The sequence below is a fragment of the Natator depressus genome, chromosome 6, assembly GCF_965152275.1.
Source record: "Natator depressus isolate rNatDep1 chromosome 6, rNatDep2.hap1, whole genome shotgun sequence".
In the NCBI taxonomy this organism is placed as follows: Eukaryota; Metazoa; Chordata; order Testudines; family Cheloniidae; genus Natator; species Natator depressus.
The window spans coordinates 73,615,589-73,637,596 of record NC_134239.1 but is presented as its reverse complement, the minus strand read 5'-3'; the positions used below and the strand labels follow the sequence as shown (position 1 = coordinate 73,637,596).

Sequence of the window (22,008 nt, the reverse complement as noted above, 5' to 3'; positions counted from 1 at the left end):
CATAACGTGTGTAGATACAGGCCGTGATCTAGGAAGATAATCTTTGAGATGAGACTGGGAATGCTTTCATGTGGGCTTCCATTGCCACAAACAGCTGGTTCGACCTCCTGAACGGCTTTGTGGGCTCAATGTAGAATGCTAATGCCCACCAAACATCCAGTGAGTGCAACCTTTGCTCTTGGGTAATGTTGTGTGGCTTGGGATAGAAGACAGGTAGAAAAATGTCTTGGCTAGTATGGAATTGTGACACTACCTTAGGGTGAAAAGCCGGGTGAGGTCTGAGTTGCACCTTGTCCTTGTGGAAGACCATGTAGGGTGGATCAGAGGTAAGGACCTTTAACTCCGACACCCTCCTGGCTGATGTGATGGCAACCATGACAGGTAGCAAAGGGAGCAAGTAGGCAGCGGTTCGAATGGGGGTCCCATAATCTGGAGAGGACCAGGTTAAGGTCCCATGACAGAATATGCTGTCTAACCCGAGGATATAGCTGTTCCAGGCCCTTAAGGAAACGTCCTACCATAGGGTTAGCAAATATGGAGCGTCCAGACGTGCCCGGATGGAAGGCCGAGATAGCAGCAAGCTGTACCTTGATGGATGACGCTGCCAGGCCTTGTTGGTTGAGATGCAGAAGGTACTCCAGGATGAGTGATATAGATGCCTGGAATGGAGGAGTGTAATGTTGGGCACATCAGCAAATTAACCTCTTCCACTTGGCCAGATAAGTGGTCCTGGTAGGTGGCTTTCTGCTGCTGAGCAGGACCTTTCTTACTGGTTCTGAGCACAAGAACTCCATTGGGTTTAGCCATGAAGCTTCCAAGCCATGAGATGGAGGGACTGGAAGTCTGGGTGGTGAAGGTGACTGTGATCCTGTGTGATCAGATCGGGGTAGAGTGGTAACACAATAGGAGTGTCCACTGACAGCTCCAGAAGCGTGGCGTACCAATGTTGGCGGGGCCATGCAGGGGCCAGCAGAATTACTTTTGCTCTATTTCTGCAGATTTTCAGCAGTACTCTGTGCACGAATGGGAATGGTAGAAAGGCATAAAAAGTGAGAAGAACACACTGCATCTCTGTGGGGCTTTGAAAACTAGTTTAATCAATGACCCACAGTAATATGACACTTTTATGTGTGTTGTTCCTTACCAAGCTGTCTCCTTCATTGAACGTACTCCCCTGTAAATGCCACCCCCGCTAACCACTGTGTGCTGAATGAATAAAGAGCCTTTTCTCCTCAATCCATTTATTTTTATTATGCTCACAAACACTGAGAGACAGCAAAGAAAAGTAAGATAACCTGGGGCTAAGGGGCTGATAACAGGAGGGAGGGGGAAGGAGAAACAAGGACAGCTTGCTTACAACTGCACCGCAATAACAATCAAAGGTGTGGGAATGGATGCTTTTTGGCCCTTGTACCCTCCCCTGGAGTTGAGTGCAAGGGATACCGGACTCCCCCACCCCACATCCTAGGACGTCTGGGAGAGGAGGATGTGGAACTTGGCGACAATGGCAGCAGGTTTAGCATAGGCTGCAGTGGGACTCTAGCATCCAGTTGCCTTTCTTGAACCTCAATCAGATGCCTCAACATGCTGTTTGCTCCCTCATACTCCACACCATCTCATCGTGCATGTCATGCTCATGTTCCCTACATGCTCTCCTGTCCTCACGGTCATTGTGCAGGCTGTCAGTAGGTGTAATCTTCCATGCGCTGAACTCCGTCTTGTCACTCTCAGAGGGGCACATTAACTCATTGTACATGTCCTCCCGAGTTTTCTTTTTCTGCCTTTTAATCTGGGAAAGTCTCTGCCCTGGTGTGGAGGATGCACCAATGGACAAGGTTTTAGCTGCAAAGAATACAAAGCACAAGGGTAGCACTGACAGTGCATACATTGACAGTGCATACATTTGTAGTGTAGACCAGTGCAAGGTTAATTCTTTTTATAAAAGAAACACCCCTCAATGCACTTCCCTGCAAGCCACAATGTAAGCAGAACGACAAACTACTGCAAGTCAGTTTGCTGCTCCAACCATGGCGAGTAAGGCCACGAGGCCTGGGTGAGAGGTTTTGTGCTGCATCTTTTATTAAGACATCCTTGGGATCAATGGTTCCAACCTCACCGCACCCCCTTTTCCCCCTTTCCCTGGATGGTGCTTGAGGAAAGGCACCAGCGTAAAGCCCCGCAAATTGTTTGATTGTTACAAAAGTGGCACCGGGTTGGGGTGGAAGGGAGATGAACAGGAAGTGTCATCCCTCCACACACACTTGTTTAAATGCTCACTGCAATACAGAGTGATCCCTTCCAACCATAAACAGAGCATGCTTGGGAAAGTGTGGTTGTGTGCCCCAGAATTCACCAAACGGGTGGATTACTTATCATATTGCTTGCAGTTTTAGAGCTAGCATTTAAAACTTTCCCCATTTCCCCTAGCTAACCATATGCGATATCACTCTCCTGAGGGTAACAGAGGCGGAAAGGGAGCAGATGCTGCAAGCGTCTGGTTACAGACCTGGTCCTTATGCTGCAATGCTGTGTGCCGCAATGATGCCAGAAGAGTTAATACTGGCGTGGCGTGGGAAAGTGTCCTGCTGTGGTGGACGAATTGAGGCAGCCCTTCCCAGAAACCTTTTGTAAAGGGTTGCAGAGTACCTCCATGAAAGCTTCCTAGAGATCTCTATGGAGGATTCCCAGGCCATCCCCGGGCACATAAACAGTCTTTTTCAGAGAGCACCCTTTGCGTAGCTGGAATGGCCACCAATAACCTCTATCCCAATTTTTTTATTCAGATTCAACATTAAAAATAATAGCATGTAACCCCTACAGTTTGATTGGAAATGTGTACTCACCAGAGGTGCCTTCCTCGGCACCCCGCTCCACCGCCAACTGGTCCTGTGAGGGGATGGGCTCCAGAGTTAAAAAAAGTTCTTGGCTGTTGGGGAGAATGGATCCTCTGCTTACTTGCTGCACATTCTCCTCCTCCTCTTCTTCGTCAATGATGTCCTCCTCATTGTTGCCCGAGGTCGCCCGGAGCTCCTGGGAGGTATCCATGGAGCGTCTTGGGGTAGTGGTGTGCGGTAGCCGCCTAGAATCGCATGCAGCTCCTCATAGAAGCAGTATGTCTGTGGCTCAGAATCAGAGCAACTGTTCACCTCCCTTGTCTTCTGGTACGCTTGCCGAAGCTCCTTTATTTTCAGCACTGCTGTGTGTCCCTGGTGTAGCCTTTGTCCCCCATGCCCTATGCAATTTTGGCAGAGATGTCAGTGTTTCTTGTGCTGGTTTGGAGCTCTGCCTGCACATATGCTGCTCCCCGCACAGCAATCAGATCACCACCTCCTGTGTGCTCCATGCTGGAGCGCATTGGTGGCACCCATGGACCTTGAGCACCCATGGTCAGCTGTGCTGATCAGCTCTCCACGACGATCAAACAGGAAATGAAAATTCAAAAGTTCCCAGGGCTCTAACAAGTGGGTGGCTGTTTCCTGTGTACCTGGCTGAAGTGCAGTGGAGTTGAAAGTGCTCTCCAGAGCGGTCACAGCGGAGCACTGTGGGACACCTCTTGGAGGCCAATTCCTTCGAATTACACAGCACAGTGTCTACATTATCCCCATGTTGATGCATGGTTGTCGACTGAAGCACTACATGTCTCATGGAGGTGGAGTACAGAAATCGACTTTACAAGCCCTTTAGGTCAGCGGAAGAGGCTCGGTAATGCAGACACATACATTATTAACTCGACCTAACATGGCATATGTCGACCTAACTTTGTAGTGTAGACCATGCCCTAGTGTCTGAGTACTAGCCGCACTCACATCCACCTCTGCGTTTGCCTCTGCCAGGAGATCACAGACTCAGGGCCAGATCCTTAGCTGACGTATCCTGGCATAGATCCATCAACTTGGTGCTGGCGCTCATTGCTTTGCATGAGATGATAAATTGGTTGCAGCAAACAGGAGTGATGTTTTTGATTACCCTGATTTCATTATTGTTGAAAAGAGGTAGTCATCCAAAATCATGGCTTCTAAAGAGCTAAAGATATTTTCTCAAGAAAAATACCATACATTATATTTTATTCTAGGGTGGAGGTTTTTAAATATCTGTCAGATATTATTGTAATCTGATTATAATCAGAATAGATTTTATATATTGCAGTTCATTATATGTGGCTGTATGGAAGTTAAATTGGTTTCTGAAAAGTGCTGTGGATTGTTGCAGATCAAATAGCATTCATTACAGAACTTGATATGGAGATGACAAAGCTCATTAAGAGGGATATGGCATGTAGTCAATGCAATCACTACCACAAGTCCACAACATTTTTCCAAATTACAATTCCAGGCATACTTTGGTTTCTGAGCAAGAATAACTGACACAGGAAACTATAAGCTAGTGATGACTAAAAAAAGAATGAAATGGGATGTATTTCCCCATTTGAGTAACTCATGCTAGCATGCATTAAAATATTGAGTATCACTATAAAAAAATCCTGTAAATTTGATCCAAAGAGTTGTCAAGGCAAAACACAAAGGACAGTATTAGAGACTGGCTTCCCAGTCTCATAGTATGTAAAATGTAGTGGCCTAAGTACACTGCTGTCCAACAACTTGTACTGACTATTCTGCGTCTCAGAATGGCCAGGGCCTTTAGAGCTCTCTCATTACTTCATGTTTTTTATGTTTATTCGCATACTGGTTTCTACAGTTGGGGTTGCAGTATGATGTGGTACTTGCAGGTGGGTGATGGAGAAAACAAAAATGGAGCAGTTTGGGGCAAATAGTTTAGTTTTTTCTTTCTTGAAAATCAGTGAAATGGAAATCCGTTGAAAAGATGCACCTACAAAGATTAATACCCTTAAAGCTAAAAGCACAGCTCTACCTACACACTGTGTTGAGAATCAGTGGGCTGGGAGTTAAAAGACAATGCTAAATGAATCAGGTGTGTGCACGAATGATAGAAAGAGGAAAAGAGAGAGAGAGAGAGAGAGCATATTTGAAAGTTCCTTGCTGATTTAGCCTGGGTATCCTGGAGTGCAATCGTGTGGGGTCTTCTTATCTTGGAAAATATGTGTTACAGCTCCCATTAAAGTCAATAGAAATTGACAGGCCAACTCCAGGGGTTATATCATTGGAATACAGTAAAATGTTTAGAAATGTCTGGATTTTATTCCTGAAGTTCTGACCATTTAAATATAACCTCATCTTCACCCTGGGTCTACTGTTACAGTACGCTACTGAGAAATTATAATGGCTTTCATTTTCATTTCATAACAAGCTGTGAAGCTGTTTGCACATCAGTAATGTCAGAATAGCAATTCCCTACTACTGAAAGCACAGTTTAAAGTTCAAGTCATTTGTTCATCTAAGTGGATCTCTCAGGTTGTGATAATGCTGTAGCAGATCACAGAGAATTTAGAAGTTATGGAACATAGGTTACTCTTTGTCTAAGGGAAACTAGATTTGAATCTAAGTTTTACCAGTGGCCCATATTTAACCGGGAACCAGGAGCCCTGTATTCTAGTCCTGGCTCTGCCACTGTTGTTAGCTGCAGTGGTAGAAATTATAATGGGCTAAACTAAAATCCCAAAGCTCGCAATTTCTGAACTTTAGGGGTGTTGCAAATCTAGACTGGAATCTAGTTCTGAATTTTGCAACTTTGACCCATCTCTGTTCTTTATATCATTTATATAACATCCTAAATGGAAGAAAAATGTGCTAAAGAATTAACTGAATCCCTGAAAACTTAATGGGATATCACACATGCAGTATTATGACTTCTCTGTAGGACCACACAGGGTATGAAGCAGAGCTGTTGGAATACAAACAGATATATACACACATACAAATAGTTGTGATAAAGCATTTACATGGTGAAAAATGCACCCAGCAAATAATTGTGTTCATTATTCTATTACTGTTAGTTATTATTTGTATTGCAATCATTCCAAAAGACATGACTGGTCATGGGACCCCATTGTGCTAGGTGCTGTACAAACACACAGAGGGAGGAAGTTGCTGCACCAAAGAGTTTATAGCCTTCATTAAGACTTAATTCTCCATCCCATTTTTGAGACAAACTGGCAGCCAGCAGTGCAACTGCTAATGTAAACACAGTAGTTCTTTATGAATAACTTCATTGAACTTCTAGTCAGTACTTCTAAATGTGAAGCATGACATTTAAGACTCAAATAAGAAAGAAAGGAAATTATAAATTACAGTTTTTAACTAGGGTACCTGTCAAGCTGTAAGCAAGATGATAGAAAGTGGGTGATTGGGAATGGAGTAAAGATGGCAGGGGGAATGAAGTAAGGGTGAAGGTTATAAGTAACCATATACTCTGAAATCTCAAACCTGTGGCAACCTGGTGTAGCAGACAGGAAGTTTTGTGGCAGCATCAGTTACATTTGTTAAAAATACATCCTTTATTGGGTTAAATTTGAAAAGGTACAGTGTCATCAATACAATAGCCCTGTAGTTATTATGGAGGTAACTAAAACACATCCATAGTTAAGGTTGTGTTGAGAGTTCTACTTAATTCAGGAAATCTCTCTGTTTCAAAGTTACAGGCCCCAGTCCTGTAAATGGATCTAGTCAATGGGACACTGTGTTGGCACAGAAGTCAGGCACATGGAACTGACTGAGGAACTGGGGATGTAGTTTTCAAAATTAGCATAACTGCTCTTCTGAAGCCAATTGAATTTTGTGGGAGGTTTTCTGGATGAAGTACTTCCTTTTGTTTCCAGGAGAAATATTTTTAAATCATCATTTTTTGAAAAGCAGTTATTTCAGTGTGTCAGATGGTCTTTTGAATTCATAAAGACACCACCAACATTAAGATTTTTTTTCTCCACCTCTGTATGGCCTAGAAAAAATTATTTAAAAATAGTTTCTGGATCACTATTTTGTGCATAGATCCTGTAACAAATTCAGTAACCACAGGTTTTGAGAATACTCTGGGCCTGGGCTATGAGTGAAAGATAATCATGGGAGAGACAATTGCAGCTATGAGGTAATAAGCAAAGGCTAGGAATTGAACGTGAAGGTTAGGTTGTTGGCTTAATGTAGGAGAGAGGATTTTCTCATACCCATCTCCCTACCTTTCTCTATTACCTACCATGCTTAACTTTATCCCTCCCTTAGACTACACTTTCACACTGTCCCTTTTCTTTTACTCTTCCCACCTTCCAACTACACCTCATCCTTAGCTCTTCCCTCAATCCCCATTTTTACCTTTCACCTCATCCTGCAGCCACATCCTTCAGACTTGCAGCTTCCCCAAGCTCCAGTATTTCTTTCACACAAAATAGTGTAAATCTGTAGTAATTCTACTGAAGTCAATGGACTTACACCACAGTAAAACTGGTGTGAGAGGAGAGTTAGATCCCCCTGTTTTTCACATTTTCACAGTATCTGTAATTAATGAATAGCTTCATTCAACCTGCCTGCTCTAAAGCATGTGACTGTGATCCATTAGGCCATAGAAATGGAGTGTTCTTTTAGTTTATTTTGGAAACTTGACATTTTTTTCTCTGGCAGCAAGATATTTTCTGCTCCCTCGTCAGCTTAATAATAATAATAAAAAAAGCAGAAACATGTATTTAGCAAGTATTTAACAAAACATTTTACTCCCAACTGTCAAACAGACAAACAAGATGGCTTGTGTCAAATTTTACTTTATAAAAATAATTTAATTGAAGTAATATAGTCCAACTCTGTCACAGAGTTTGGGAGAATGAAAAAAAGAGTGAGGATAGAAAGTTAAACATTTATATTCATAACAAGAAAGCAAATAAATGAGCCAGCTATTTGGTATTTTTACTGGAGTTCTCTTACCTGCATATTCAAACATATATTAAAAGGGATATGAAAAAGCAGCATGGAAGAAGTTTTGCTGAAGTTGTACTTACGTTAAATGTTGAAATAATGGTCTAATGTTCCTCAGATTTACACAGTAATATACTGCTGTACTATATCAAATTCAGTGGAATTATTCTAAACCTACCCCAGTGAAAATGACATCAGAATAATACTCTATATCTTCTCATGATGAAATACTGTATTTTCCTCATGCACCTAAAGTCTATATTCTACTGTTTCTTTATGCTGAATCATAATTGCTTACTAACCTAGGCACTTGTTCAATGAAAAGCTATATTAAGGATGCTTCAGTTATTCTGTCGTTGACGTCACAGGTCTAATCCCAAACCTTATTGTATATCCACGATAAATTACTTTTCAAATGACTTGACGCTTTGCCTTTAAAAAATCTTGGGGCAGGCCGACTGTTCATGCATTCTGAATGTGCAAATTATATTCAAGGAATCAACCACAAAATAAAAACTTTTTACTCCTTGACAAGAATAAATTTTAATACACCTCTGTCTGGAATCAGGGTGGAAATCGTATGGATTTCAGCCAAACCTTGGAGGAGAACCTTGCTTATTTGAAAAACTCCCTGAATCAGCTACAAGCAGCAGAACTCACTTTTAAAGTGGGTAAATGCCAGAGATTCCCTGTAATTAGGGATCAGAGTACATGGTGGACCTGTTAGGCCAGACACTGCAAATCTGGAGACTAGTCTGGCCTCCAGTGAGCCACCACTAGCCCCATCTCAGGTGCACTAAGTGCTGAACTCACTCTTGAATATTTAGTCCAATATTAGGGTTCCAGAAACAAACTTTTCAACACTTTATATCTTTACAAACTCGGACTAGGATTTGAAGTTGGTTCTACACATGGACACTTCCAGTTACAGTCTGGGGCAGTCCCTAGTCAGGCAACATGCAAGGAAAGCACCTTATAATATGTAGTGACTGACGCTGCTAGACAAAAGGAATATCCGACATAGTGTACGCTCTACATAACCTCCTATCATATGTATGTGACGGATTGTTTGTTGTTTGATAAAAGATTACAATTCCATGGCATGTTTACAGTGCAAGTGTGCTGGAAACACAAAGTTTCTGCTCTTGCAATTTGATATAACAAAACTATTTATTACAGGAAGTGTCCAGCACTTGAAGAGCGTGTGTTATGGCAAGTCGTATGGTTTCTCACACCAGTTTGGATAGTAGTCTGTTCTGGTCATCTCAGTGCTGGCTCAATACAGTTGACATACATTTAAAAAAATGGTTAGCAGGGTACAGTAGGGTGGCCAACTTGGGAATTGCAATTAGGGACTAAGGGGTTTTTAACTGGGCACCCAGGGCCTTATTTTCCCACCACAGGATTGACTTGAAAAGAAATTACCTGTATCCTGAAGTGGGAGAATAGGGGAAATAGTATTAACGCACAACTCATAGGCATGGTCTGTTGTCTGCTTTCTAAAGTTATCCATCCCCTCTTTTAAAAAATGTTGAATATTGGTAGGTTAAATTGCCCCAAGTCCACCAGAAAACTTGCTCTAAATTATCCCGAGCTGAAGGCCATTGAAGTTAATAAATAAGTATAATAAAAATATCTACCTAGGTACTCATATTACCTCTGTGACATTGGCAGGCCAGGCACCAGCTCATGCCAAGGCCCAGAGCCTCACTGAACACTGACAAAGGCATGGCTGGAAACCAGTCTGGCTCACCGGTGGGTTGGAACAGTTGAAATAGATATTAGTGTTTGTTTAGTATTTACACTTAATGGAATGCTTATAGGATGCTGCATATATTAATCCTTCTTATAATATCTGTATTCTATGGTATAATGTCATAGGGAGCATTTGCATTGTAAACCTGTGTAATTGTGTAACTCACCAAACAAGAAAAGAAGCATTCATTGGTGTAAAGGGCTGGCCCTGCAGACAAGAGGGCCTTTGAAACCAAATGAACCATTGTAAGGCAGCATAAGGACAAATAGCCTGTTGACTGTGCTCCCTACAGTGACGCCGCTGTACCGGTACAGCTGTGCTGCTGCAGCACATGTGGTAAAGACGCTCTATGCTGACAGGAGAGAGCTCTCCCGTCGGCATTAAAAACACACCCCCATAAGCAGCATAAGCTATGTCCTCAAGAGAAGCTCTCCCTCTGACATAGTGCTGTCCACACTGGCGCTTAGGTCAGTGTAATTTATGTCACTCAGGAGGGTGTCTTATTCACACCCAAGTGACATAACTTATGCCAACGTAAGCTGTAGTGTTTACATAGCCTAGATCTCTTTATGCTGTCTGGACTCTGAGCGGTAAAGATTCCCCATGCTGCTTTGTATGGGTCAGCCCTAAAGGCCATATAGAGCTGCTTAGCTTATATTACCTTTCTAAATATAAGGCTGTAACTCATTTTTGTGTGTATGTTTCCTGTTTTAATCTTGTAAATAACTTTCATTTCTTTTTTCTTAATTTAGCTTATCCCAGGATTGGCTACAGGCATCGTGTGTATGCTTCCTGTTTTAATCTTGTAAATACCTTTCATTTCTTTTCTTAATTTAGCTTAGCCCAGGATTGGCTACAGGCATTGTCTTTGGTTGGACATCTGAGTACAAATGACTTGGGGTAAGTGATTGGTCCTTTGGGACTGGGAATAACCTGAATATCATTTTGATTTTTGGTGTAAAGTTACCATCTTTCACATAGTCCTGGGTGGCAAGGTAGACTGGAATGCCCAAGGGGACTGTCTGGTAAGCTTGTTATAGTGCTTTAGGAGTTCACACTTATTACTGGGCTGGTGAAATCTAATTATAGAACGTGCCAACAGTTTGGGCTTTCTGCCCTGTTTTTGACAGTCTACCCAAATGTTGGCACTCATGGTCATGACCCACTCCAGACAGTGTGACATGCTCATCACAGTAATTTTTGAGTGCCTCCCAAATGAATAAAAGAACCACAATAAATAAAACTCTGTTACAAACTGAAGGAATGCAGATAGGAAGGAGAAAGACATCGAGTACAGAGGCAATAGAACATGACTGAATAATGGAGAGGGAGGAGATAAGGTGGATGTTTCCCATATCCAAAGATTTAAAAAAACTATAAAAAAGAAAACCTAGGAGAACCTGGAAACAAGACAATCTGAACAACTAGGTAGTGAGCAAAGCTCTCTGTTACAGGTTAGTAAGGTTAGAGAAGAAGTTATTTTGGAATATGCATTGCAGCCAAACCCCTCAGATTTATGGTACAGGTTTCACACCAGAGCCTCAAATGTCCCACTTGCACTTGTTTATTTGATTAATATTTGTGTTTTATTTTTCTTTCATCTCACAATAAACACACTTAAATTTGTGAACCATATTTTTCATCTGTAATTGATTTCTCAGGATGCTGGTAATCTCCAATCATTAGGGAAGACGTCATGTCCTAGGGTGATGTATTTTGGAAAAATACATGAAAAACGTCTATGTCAAAAATATTAAGAATTGAACGAATGAGTTTTATATTAATACTTCTCACAAGGTTATTGCCCATGGAGAGAGCCCTTCCCTGTACTGAAAGTAGCTTTCAGCAATGGAAAAACAAATATGTAGATTTAGAATAATGGATGCTCACCCAAAGAGCAAGATGCATAAATTTTGTAAACAGGCATCAATGAACCTCAGAGACAATGGCTAACCTAGGCATGTCATGCGAGCAGGATAGCTAAATAAAAGAACTGGAGAAAGACAGTGAATTAATGTCCATCTATGATGATTGTGATGGGGATTTGATAATAAGACTAAGCATCACAGAAAGCTCAAATTTATCTTCCTTGATAGGAAAGGAAGTTGAAGGGTGAAGCAATGCAATTTTCCTTTGGATCCTCATTGAGAGATAGCAGAATGCAGCTTCTCCATTTAGGGAATGAAGAGTGAGAGGTTTCCTGCCTTCGGTTTTAAAAACAGAATCTAATGTATTTGCTTGCAGTTTGTTAGCTTCCATTTTGTTGCTGGGTGAATTTCTTTTCATCATGAGGATGATTGATTTTTGTGAATATTTATAAGTATTATTTTAAAGGGATTCCCAGACTTGTCACTGTAATTCAATAAAAGCCTGTGTGTGTGCAAACAGTCTCCTGAAAGAAATTATATAAAGGCTGTGATGATTCTCGGGTACCCAGGACTGTGAGACAACTTGTTACCACCCTTCCTCCAGTGAGCGGGAGACTGGCTTGTGCTTAACTGGGTGTCAGCTTCCTGACACCATCAGCCTGTTAGCCACCCAAGCACTCTCCTCTGGGCTGTGCCAGCCCTTACTTTACCTTTCAGGTTAACACTAGGTGTACTCTATTCCCGGAGTCTTTTGAAGCATTCCCAGTAGTGTCCAGCCCCTTATCAACTGAACACTCACACAAGTACCAGGTCTGCTGTTCCCAAGGGAACAGTGTACACACTGACATGTATGATTCAACTTAAGATCAGCACTTAGCTTCGTACCCTGGCACTGAGATATATTTATAGTGAAAACAACAATAAATTTGTTGTCAAAGATTTAAGAGTCAAGAGATAGTGAGTAAGAATAATGGAAACAAAAGGTTAGCTATAAAACAAAATCATAACATGCTTTCTAGAGCCTAAACTTAACAGGCTAACCTCCTGTCTAAAGAAGCCTTGTCTCACTCAAGTCTTCTGCAGCATTTGCAACCATGACTGGTTGTGATCCTGTTTTCATGAATGTAGATACACTGCCCATTTACTACCTAGGTGCAACGTGACACCGTATAAAAGATGGGTGACAATTTATAATGTTATTGATACCATTATTATATAATTGCAACACATCTTGTACAAAGTATATCATGTAAGGTATCAATGGAAAAGTTACAGTCTGTCAAGTTTGATTATCCTGGTTAAATCCAGGTATCATCTTTGTATCTAAAGTTATGAATATTGGCTATGTATTTATATCTCAAGTATGTTTGTTCTTGGGGTAACACCCACAAGGTAGTTTACATCCAGTCTTGCCAGTCCATTGTGAATGTACTATTCAAGCTTGATGGGCCATTAAGAAGAATCAACTCTCCAGATAGCTTTTCCTGAGGATGCCTTAGACAGCAAGGAGCCAATGGCCATCCCTGTGATTCAGCAAAACATGTAAGGGCATGTGATATGGACATATGACCTCAGACTCCATCTTTGTCAGTAACTTTCCATACATGGGGCTGTGGGCTTTGTTTGGGACAGTAAATGTCCATGCACATGGCAAAAGATTTAAAAGACACCTGAGACATCTCAATTTTGCTCCATTCCTGCTTCAGTTCTCTGGACTGTGGATTTACAACTAAAAGGGGTATTTTAAACTATGGACTGAGGACCTTCCAATCTTTTGGAAGTTACCTAAGAGACTTTTGTAAGCCAGCAGTCTATTCCATCACTGCTATGATCCTGATCCATGAACACTGAAAAACACTTGTATGTATATGATTCTCTAACCATTCAGCAACTCTCTTCTTGTCTTTTATTTAAAAAGTCTTTAGTTAGTTTGGCTGACAGTGTGATATTTTGGTAAAATCTGAAATATATATTGACCTGGGGGTAAATGTCTGATCCTTTGGGATTGGTAGAACCTCAGATATGGTGAATTATGTTTTCAGTAATATCTCACTTTAGCAGCAGAATACGGACCCTGGACTTCAGAAAAGCAGACTTTGACTCCCTCTGGGAACTGATGGGCAGGATCCCCTGGGAGAATAACATGAGGGGGAAAGGAGTCCAGGAGAGCTGGCTGTATTTTAAAGAATCCTTATTGAGGTTACAGGGACAAACCATCCTGATGTGTAGAAAGAATAGTAAATATGGCAGGCGACCAACTTGGCTTAACAGTGAAATCCTTGCTGATCTTAAACACAAAAAAGAAGCTTACAAGAAGTGGAAGATTGGACAAATGACCAGGGAGGAGTATAAAAATATTGCTCAGGCATGCAGGAGTGAAATCAGGAAGGCCAAATCACACTTGGAGTTGCAGCTAGCAAGAGATGTTAAGAGTAACAAGAAGGGTTTCTTCAGGTATGTTAGCAACAAGAAGAAAGTCAAGGAAAGTGTGAGCCCCTTACTGAATGAGGGAGGCAACCTAGTGACAGAGGATGTGGAAAAAGCTAATGTACTCAATGCTTTTTTTGCCTCTGTCTTCACGAACAAGGTCAGCTCCCAGACTACTACACTAGGCATCACAGCATGGGGAGGAGGTGACCTGCCCTCTGTGGAGAAAGAAGTGGTTTGGGACTATTTAGAAAAGCTGGACGAGCACAAGTCCATGGGGCCGGATGCGCTGCATCCGAGAGTGCTAAAGGAGTTGGTGGATGTGATTGCAGAGCCATTGGCCATTATCTTTGAAAACTCATGGCGATCGGGGGAAGTCCCGGACGACTGGAAAAAGGCTAATGTAGTGCCAATCTTTAAAAAAGGGAAGAAGGAGGATCCTGGGAACTACAGGCCAGTCAGCCTCACCTCAGTCCCTGGAAAAATCATGGAGCAGGATACAGAGGGACCTAGACAAATTAGAGGACTGGGCCAAAAGAAATCTGATGAGGTTCAAGGACAAGTGCAGAGTCCTGCACTTAGGACGGAAGAATCCCATGCACCGCTACAGACTAGGGACCGAATGGCTAGGCAGCAGTTCTGCAGAAAAGGACCTAGGGGTTACAGTGGACGAGAAGTTGAATATGAGTCAACAGTGTGCCCTTGTTGCCAAGAAGGCCAATGGCATTTTGGGATGTATAAGTAGGGGCATTGCCAGCAGATCGAGGGACGTGATCGTTCCCCTCTATTCGACATTGGTGAGGCCTCATCTGGAGTACTGTGTCCAGTTTTGGGCCCCACACTACAAGAAGGATGTGGAAAAATTGGAAAATGTCCAGCGGAGGGCAACAAAAATGATTAGGGGACTGGAACACATGCCTTATGAGGAGAGGCTGAGGGAACTGGGATTGTTTAGTCTGCGGAAGAGAAAAATGAGGGGGGATTTGATAGCTGCTTTCAACTACCTGAAACGGGGTTCCAAAGAGGATGGCTCTAGACTGTTGTCAGTGGTAGCAGATGACAGAACAAGGAGTAATGGTCTCAAGTTGCAGTGGGGGAGGTTTAGGTTGGATATTAGGAAAAACTTTTTCACTAAGAGGGTGGTGAAACACTGGAATGCATTACCTAGGGAAGTGGTGGAATCTCCTTCCTTAGAAGTTTTTAAGATCAGGCTTGACAAAGCCGTGGCTGGGATGATTTGGTTGGGGATTGGTCCTGCTTTGAGCAGGGGGTTGGACTAGATGACCTCCTGAGGTCCCTTCCAACCTTGATCTTCTATGATTCTATGATTAGACCTGTTTGTCTGGATGAGAGCCAAGGACTGGAATGCCTAAAGGAAACTGTGTTTGGCTTCTTGTTAACCAGTGTGGTGCTACAGAAGCTCCTTTGTTACTGGCTTGGTGAATCTAATTATAGAATAAACCACCTGTTTTGTGGGATTCTCTGCCGTGTTTCTTGCAGTCTGCCTTGAGTGTGGCATTCTCAGTGTGGTCCATCAAGGCAGCTGGTCACATTTGGCATAGTTGGCAGGATACACATCACCACAGGTCAATTGGGTTTTGGATCAGAACCTCCATGCTGTTCAAAATTTAAATTTGCTATTGAGAGTTTTAAGGGTTAAAGATTAGTGACCATGAGTCAGTCATGATTCTATGAGGCTATGAGCATGAAAGAGCTAAAAAAATTATGGGAAGACAGAGGAATAACCCTAAAGAAGGACATTTCAGATCAGGAGACAAGAGATTTGTTCATAGAATGGGAACAAAAGACAGCAGCGGAAGCAATCAGAATGGAAATATCAAATGTAGGATGATGGGGTGTCATCTTTGTTCCCCAAATATAGTCCATCATACCTTTGAAGTGTATCTCAACTTTCGGTTCTGTTTTCCCACTGTGTTTCTATACTTGTTAGTTCCTTTCTGAAATTCTTATAATACTTCATCTCTATTCAGTTTAGACAGGTGATATGAATGAGACAATACTTAATTTACATTTCAACAGAGAGACCAGTGAATAAACATCCCCTGTCTGACAGAAAACTTGTTTAGCGAGACAAGGTGGGTGAGGTAATATCTTTCACTGGACCAACTTCTGTTGTTGAAAAAGACAAGATTTAGAGCTACACTGATCTCTGCCTTCATACAGACTTTAAAATATATTTTCAGTATATATACATATCTCTTCGCATAGTATCTGTACATACATTTCACAACTACATTAATGACTGGTGTGACTCGGGCTTTCATTTAAGACCTCACATGACATTCTCTGGTGAACCAGAATGTACATAACAGAACTAGGATATTCTTGTAATTGAGAGTTTTAAGGGTTGGCATTGAGGGGTTCTTCGGTCACAAAAGACCAGATCACAAGGTCCTCGAGTCTGCGGAATCTGCTCTTGTAGTGATCATAAGAAGTTTGTTGAAATCAAGCTTGTGTAAGTTGAATGTCTGAGAGGCTAGTTCGATACAGAATATGGTTTTAGGAGAGGTTGCATGCTCAACATAGACACATCTAGAATAAAATTTGTCACTTTCCTATGAATTAGCATATTAAGATCATATCCATCATATACCAGTTGGTCCTTTGACTTCCCCCATGTTTTTATATCTAATCTATCTATCTATCTATCTATCTATCTACATAGATAGATAGTGTGACAGGGTTGGGCCAGATGGCTATAGGAGAGTAATAGAAGGCAGATATATAAGCCCCAGGCTAAGTAGGTCCCTTTTTCCTGGGTAAGGTAACAGGGAAGGTTCCGGAACAATCAGGAAACTTCTGGAGACAATTAAGACAGGCTGATTAGAACACCTGCAGCCAATCAAGAAGCTGCTAGAATCAATTAAGGCAGGCTAATCAGGGCACCTGGGTTTTAAAAAGGAGCTCACTTCAGTATGTGGTGTGCGTGTAAGGAGCAGGGAGCAAGAGGCACTAGGAGCTGAGAGTGAGAATGCAGACTGTTGGAGGGCTGAGGTGTACAAGCATTATCAGACACCAGGAGGAAGGTCCTATGGTGAGGATAAAGAAGGTGTTGGGAGGAGGCCATGGGGAAGTAGTCCAGGGAGTTGTAGCTGTCGCACAGGTGTTCCAGGAGGCACTCTAGACAGCTGTATTCCACAGGGCCGTGGGCTGGAACTCGGAGGAGAGGGTGGGCCCGGGTTCCCCCCAAATCTTCCCAACTCCTGGTCAGACACAGGAGGAGTCGACTTGGACTGTGAATTCAGAAAAACGGCCAAGCTGAGGGGCTGCCATGAAGCTCCAAGGCGAGCAAATCCGCCAATAAGCGCAAGACCCACCAAGGTAGAGCAGGAACTTTGTCACAATAGATAGCTAGATAGTGGATATGTGCAGCATACAGTGCAATTCAGTACATAAACCAGCATGCCTTGGCTACATTCATTTAATTTCTTTAACCTCAGCCCTGTGAATGTAAATCTTTTTAGTGGCTAGACATCCTTTAGCTACTTGTAGATTCTGCAAGGCCTTATCACTGCTGTCTTTGTCCTCTTGCCCCAAGGAAAGCTGCAGCAACATTGACACCAATAGCTACAAAAACATTTGCATGTGCATTACATTTGCTTCCTCAAGTTCAGCTCAGCTAATGAGCTGGCTGCTTCCATGTAAATCAAGTCAACCAAAAACAGTTCATGCTTTCATCAGGTGAGCACTGGTCTGAAATCCCTTTGAAGGTGGGGCCTCATTCACTGCAGTGCCTGAAAGTTGCCCATATAAACACCCCATCTCAAAGATGTTGTTCTGTTTTTTGGACAGGCTTACAGTTGTTGAGAGGAAGCGTGCCACTGTGCCAGGTACCAGAAGTCAGACCAATTTACTGTGAATTTGGAAAATAAAAAAATAAAAACCCAACACCACTGCTTTAGGAGACATTAGCAAAATAGAAAGTACTAAAAGCTGAGATCACATCTGGGATTTATCACTGTGTTTTGATAAACCTTTGGGCTTTGCCAGCACTCTGTCCTTCACTAGGGAGTCAGCAAAATTACAGCACATATGTTCTCAACAGAATCTGTCAGATAGACTTTATACTTTAACATTTTTGACTGATTAATCATCCACATAGACAACTGAGGAGTTCAGAAAGAGGTGAATATTTCTTGTTAGAAAAGTTAAGCAATTGATATAATACTAGGAAATATATACATAATTATAAGATATGTAATTGTTCATTTGTACAAATCCTAATTATAAAACCCCAACAACCTCTAAATCTACCATGAAGTCTGTAGGTTCAGTCCTTCTCCCAAAAAATTCAGTGACAGTCCTGCTGATTTCAGTGAAAGCAGGATGAGGTTCTCTGTGTAATTACAAAACAAAAGATCTAGCAAATCTCATGGCTCCAAGAACCAGTATCAGAGCTCCTATACAATGAAGTTTAATAATACTGACAGGTGAATGGGAGAGAGAGAAGATTTCAGCCCATTTCTCTGTGAAGGTGTTTTGCTGCTATGGGGTAATCTGGGAGTTTTAAAACTGGTTGGTTTCCTGTTGAGCATGTGCACATCTTTTGGACTATAATCACTGAACGTTTATCTCAGTTCAAGGGCTCAGAGGTGGGTGGGATGTAGGTGTTTCTTGACATTCATTCTTGAAGTGATAACTCTTCCATTTTAGAAAAGCTTTCATATAATCACATACTGTCTGTCACAGATTGTCTAGTTCCACATTAGACCATGGATAAAATGTTCAAAAGTACACGTGACATAGGAGGTTAAGGCCCATTTTCAAAAGTGACTTAGGCACTTTGGGCTAGATTCACAAAGGCAATTTAGGCATTGCAATGCCTAACTCCCAGGCACCCTGCCACCTAGTGGAATACACATCCCCAAGTTAGGTACCCAGGCTCCCCATGCACTGTATGGGGAGAGGTAGGTGCCCAGGAAAGGTATTCTCAGACACCAGTAAGCTGAGTGGGGAGCTGCCTAAGCTAGCCATGAGTGAAATATAGAGAAAAGGGATGAACTGTAGGGCCCAGATCCTCTAAGTTACTTCATAAAAAGAAAAGGAGTACTTGTGGCACCTTAGAGACTAACCAGTTTATTTGAGCATGAGCTTTCGTGAGCTACAGCTCACTTCATCGGATGCATAGCATATCGTGGAAATTGCAGAAGACATTATATACACACAGAGACCATGAAACAAAACTTCCTCCCACCCCACTGTCCTGCTGCTAACAGCTTATCTAAAGTGATCATCAAGGAAGGCCATTTCCAGCACAAATCCAGGTTTTCTCACCCTTCCCCCCCCCCCCCCCCACAGACACACATACAAACTCACTCTCCTGCTGGTAATAGCCCATCCCTCTTTGAAACCTCTCTTTATAATGCGCATGATAATCAAGGTGGGTCATTTCCAGCACTAATCCAGGTTTTCTCACCACCCCCCCCCCACACACACACACCCCTCCAAAAACCACACACACAAACTCACTCTCCTGCTGGCAGTGAGTTTGTGTGTGTGGTTTTTGGAGGGGTGTGTGTGTGTGGGGGGTGGTGGTGAGAAAACCTGGATTAGTGCTGGAAATGACCCACCTTGATTATCATGCGCATTATAAAGAGAGGTTTCAAAGAGGGATGGGCTATTACCAGCAGGAGAGTGAGTTTGTATGTGTGTCTGTGGGGGGGGGGGGGAAGGGTGAGAAAACCTGGATTTGTGCTGGAAATGGCCTTCCTTGATGATCACTTTAGATAAGCTGTTAGCAGCAGGACAGTGGGGTGGGAGGAAGTTTTGTTTCATGGTCTCTGTGTGTATATAATGTCTTCTGCAGTTTCCACGATATGCTATGCATCCGATGAAGTGAGCTGTAGCTCACGAAAGCTCATGCTCAAATAAACTGGTTAGTCTCTAAGGTGCCACAAGTACTCCTTTTCTTTTTTCTTTTTACGAATACAGACTAACACGGCTGTTACTCTGAAACCTAAGTTACTTCAGTGCCTCTCTGACAGGCCAGAGGGAGGTGCCCATCTCCATTTGTGATTCTCAGCTGGAGTTAGGTGCCTATGCCAGGTCATCCCTTTCTCATGCCTACCCCATTATTGCCAACAGCCCAGTGGTTTGGGCACTCATCTGAGATGTGGGAGACCTTTTCTCAAATTCCTGCTCTGTCTGATATGGAGCAGGGTCTTGAACCCAGGTCTCTCATGTAAGTACCCTAACTATCAGGCTGAGTGTATTCTTGAGTGGGTCTCTTTAAGTCTCTCTTGAAGTTTTTTCACTTTGTAGAGATAATTAAATATTCATTGAGGCAGAGAGAAAGCAAGAGATTGACCCTATCACATGATGGTTGGAGCACTCACTGGAGAATGAGGTTTCTGTTCCAACAAATATTTAATTATTTATACGAAGTGGAACAGCTTCAACAGGAGAGACTGAGAGACCTTCCCCCAGAATACTCAATAGCCTCATGCTTAGGGCACTCAGCTGGAATATAGGAGACCTCAGTTCAAGTCCCTGTTCTAAATCACACAGAGTGGGGATTTAAACCTGGGTCTCCCACCACTCAGGTGAGTGCCTGAACCACTGGGATATTGGATATTCTGGGGGACACAGCCAGCCCCCAACATTTCTGACTTGTTCATCCTTTGCTATCTTTTGTGTGGGTTAGGCATGCTCAGGGCATGCCTACCAGATTGGGCCCTGACAGGGAAATAAGCAAAGGAATGTCTAGTTTGAGAATCCAGTTGAGGTTTAGGTGTGAGTGAGGGCTCTGAGCAGTCTGTTAGCTGTGGGGCAGCCTCAGAACTTAGCAGCTTTGCTCATGGACACCAGTAGAAAATTAACTGCCTATGGAGGAGTAGGGTTAGGTAGCAGCTGAGTAATGGTTTTGTGAATATCCGTGGCACCTAAATATCAGACATAAGTGCCTGAAGAGGCAGTTAGGTGCCCAAGTCTCTTTGTGAAACTAGCCCTTTGGAACCTAAGTCCCACTGGATTTTGAAAATTTTCCCAGCCCTGCCTGAGTTGACCTTGTGCAACGTCTCACTACCTTAACTCCAAAATATGAGGACTGATACTTGCCTCCTCCCAGCGCAGAGGTATGAAGACTTGGTCAAAAATAGGAGCTACGAAGTACACAGAAATTATTATTTCATTACCCGTTTGAATTTGGATTGATCTTGTTGTGTCTGCTAAATTAAGGAATTTGCATTGATCTGGTTATGTCTGCTAAATTAAGGAGCTGTCTACTTTCTGATATCTTCTTCAGGTGTAGGTAGTACTTATAGACCATGATCAAATCAGCTCTTAACCTTGTCTTGGATAAGTTAAATTAATTGAACTTAAGTCAGGTTCTGCAGACTCCAGATCATTCCTGTGGCTCTTTTCTAAACCGTTTTCAGTGTTTTCAATTTCAATAAATGTTCATCAACCTTTTAAAAATGTGGAACCAGGACTGGGAGCTCATGTTCATTTGATTATCTGCGATGACTCTTAGGTCCTTTTCAGCATCATTGTTTTCCAAGACACAGTCTCCCACCCTGTCTGTATGAGCTACATTCTTTACTCCTAGATGCATGAGCATGCATTGGCTGTATTACAACATGTTTTTTTTTAATGAAACCAGCTTAAAAACCACCCAGATTGCTCTGTGTAACTGACCTGTCATTATCAGTATTTACTGCTTCATTGATCATTGTCTCATCTTCAGACTTACCAGCAATTTTTATGTTTTGTTCCTGATCATTAATATTTCATTGAACAAAGATATTAAATAGCATTGGGCCAAGAACAGATCTTTGTGAGAGCCCATCGAAAACTCTCATTTGATGATGATGATTCCCCATTAACATTTATATTTTGAGATCTATCACTTAGCCAGTTTTTAATATGTTCTCCATTGATTCTGAATAATGCCAGTCCAAATGTTCAGTGGATAAGGCTCAGATTTTTAGAGGGATCTAGACATTGTTGTGCTCAGCAACACCTAGTTAGGTTGTAACATCTAACTGATTTAGGAACATAAATATCATTTTCAAAAGGGAAGTAGACACTTACATCCAGATTTTTAAAGGAATTTAGACATTACTGTGTTCAGTGTTGCAACTCCTAACTGATTTAGGAACCTAAATCTCATTTTTGCTTTCTG

General features: G+C 42.2%; 1 long non-coding RNA gene across 1 annotated transcript in view; it reads left to right on the top strand.

Annotated features, from left to right (window-relative positions):
• Nucleotides 1–22,008, top strand: part of LOC141990106 (uncharacterized) — a 145,816-nt gene that overhangs the window by 102,983 nt on the left and 20,825 nt on the right. Inside the window, exon 4 of the long non-coding RNA XR_012640078.1 lies at nt 10,408–10,470. This is a non-coding gene — a long non-coding RNA (uncharacterized LOC141990106). The remainder of the gene's footprint in view (nt 1–10,407; nt 10,471–22,008) is intronic.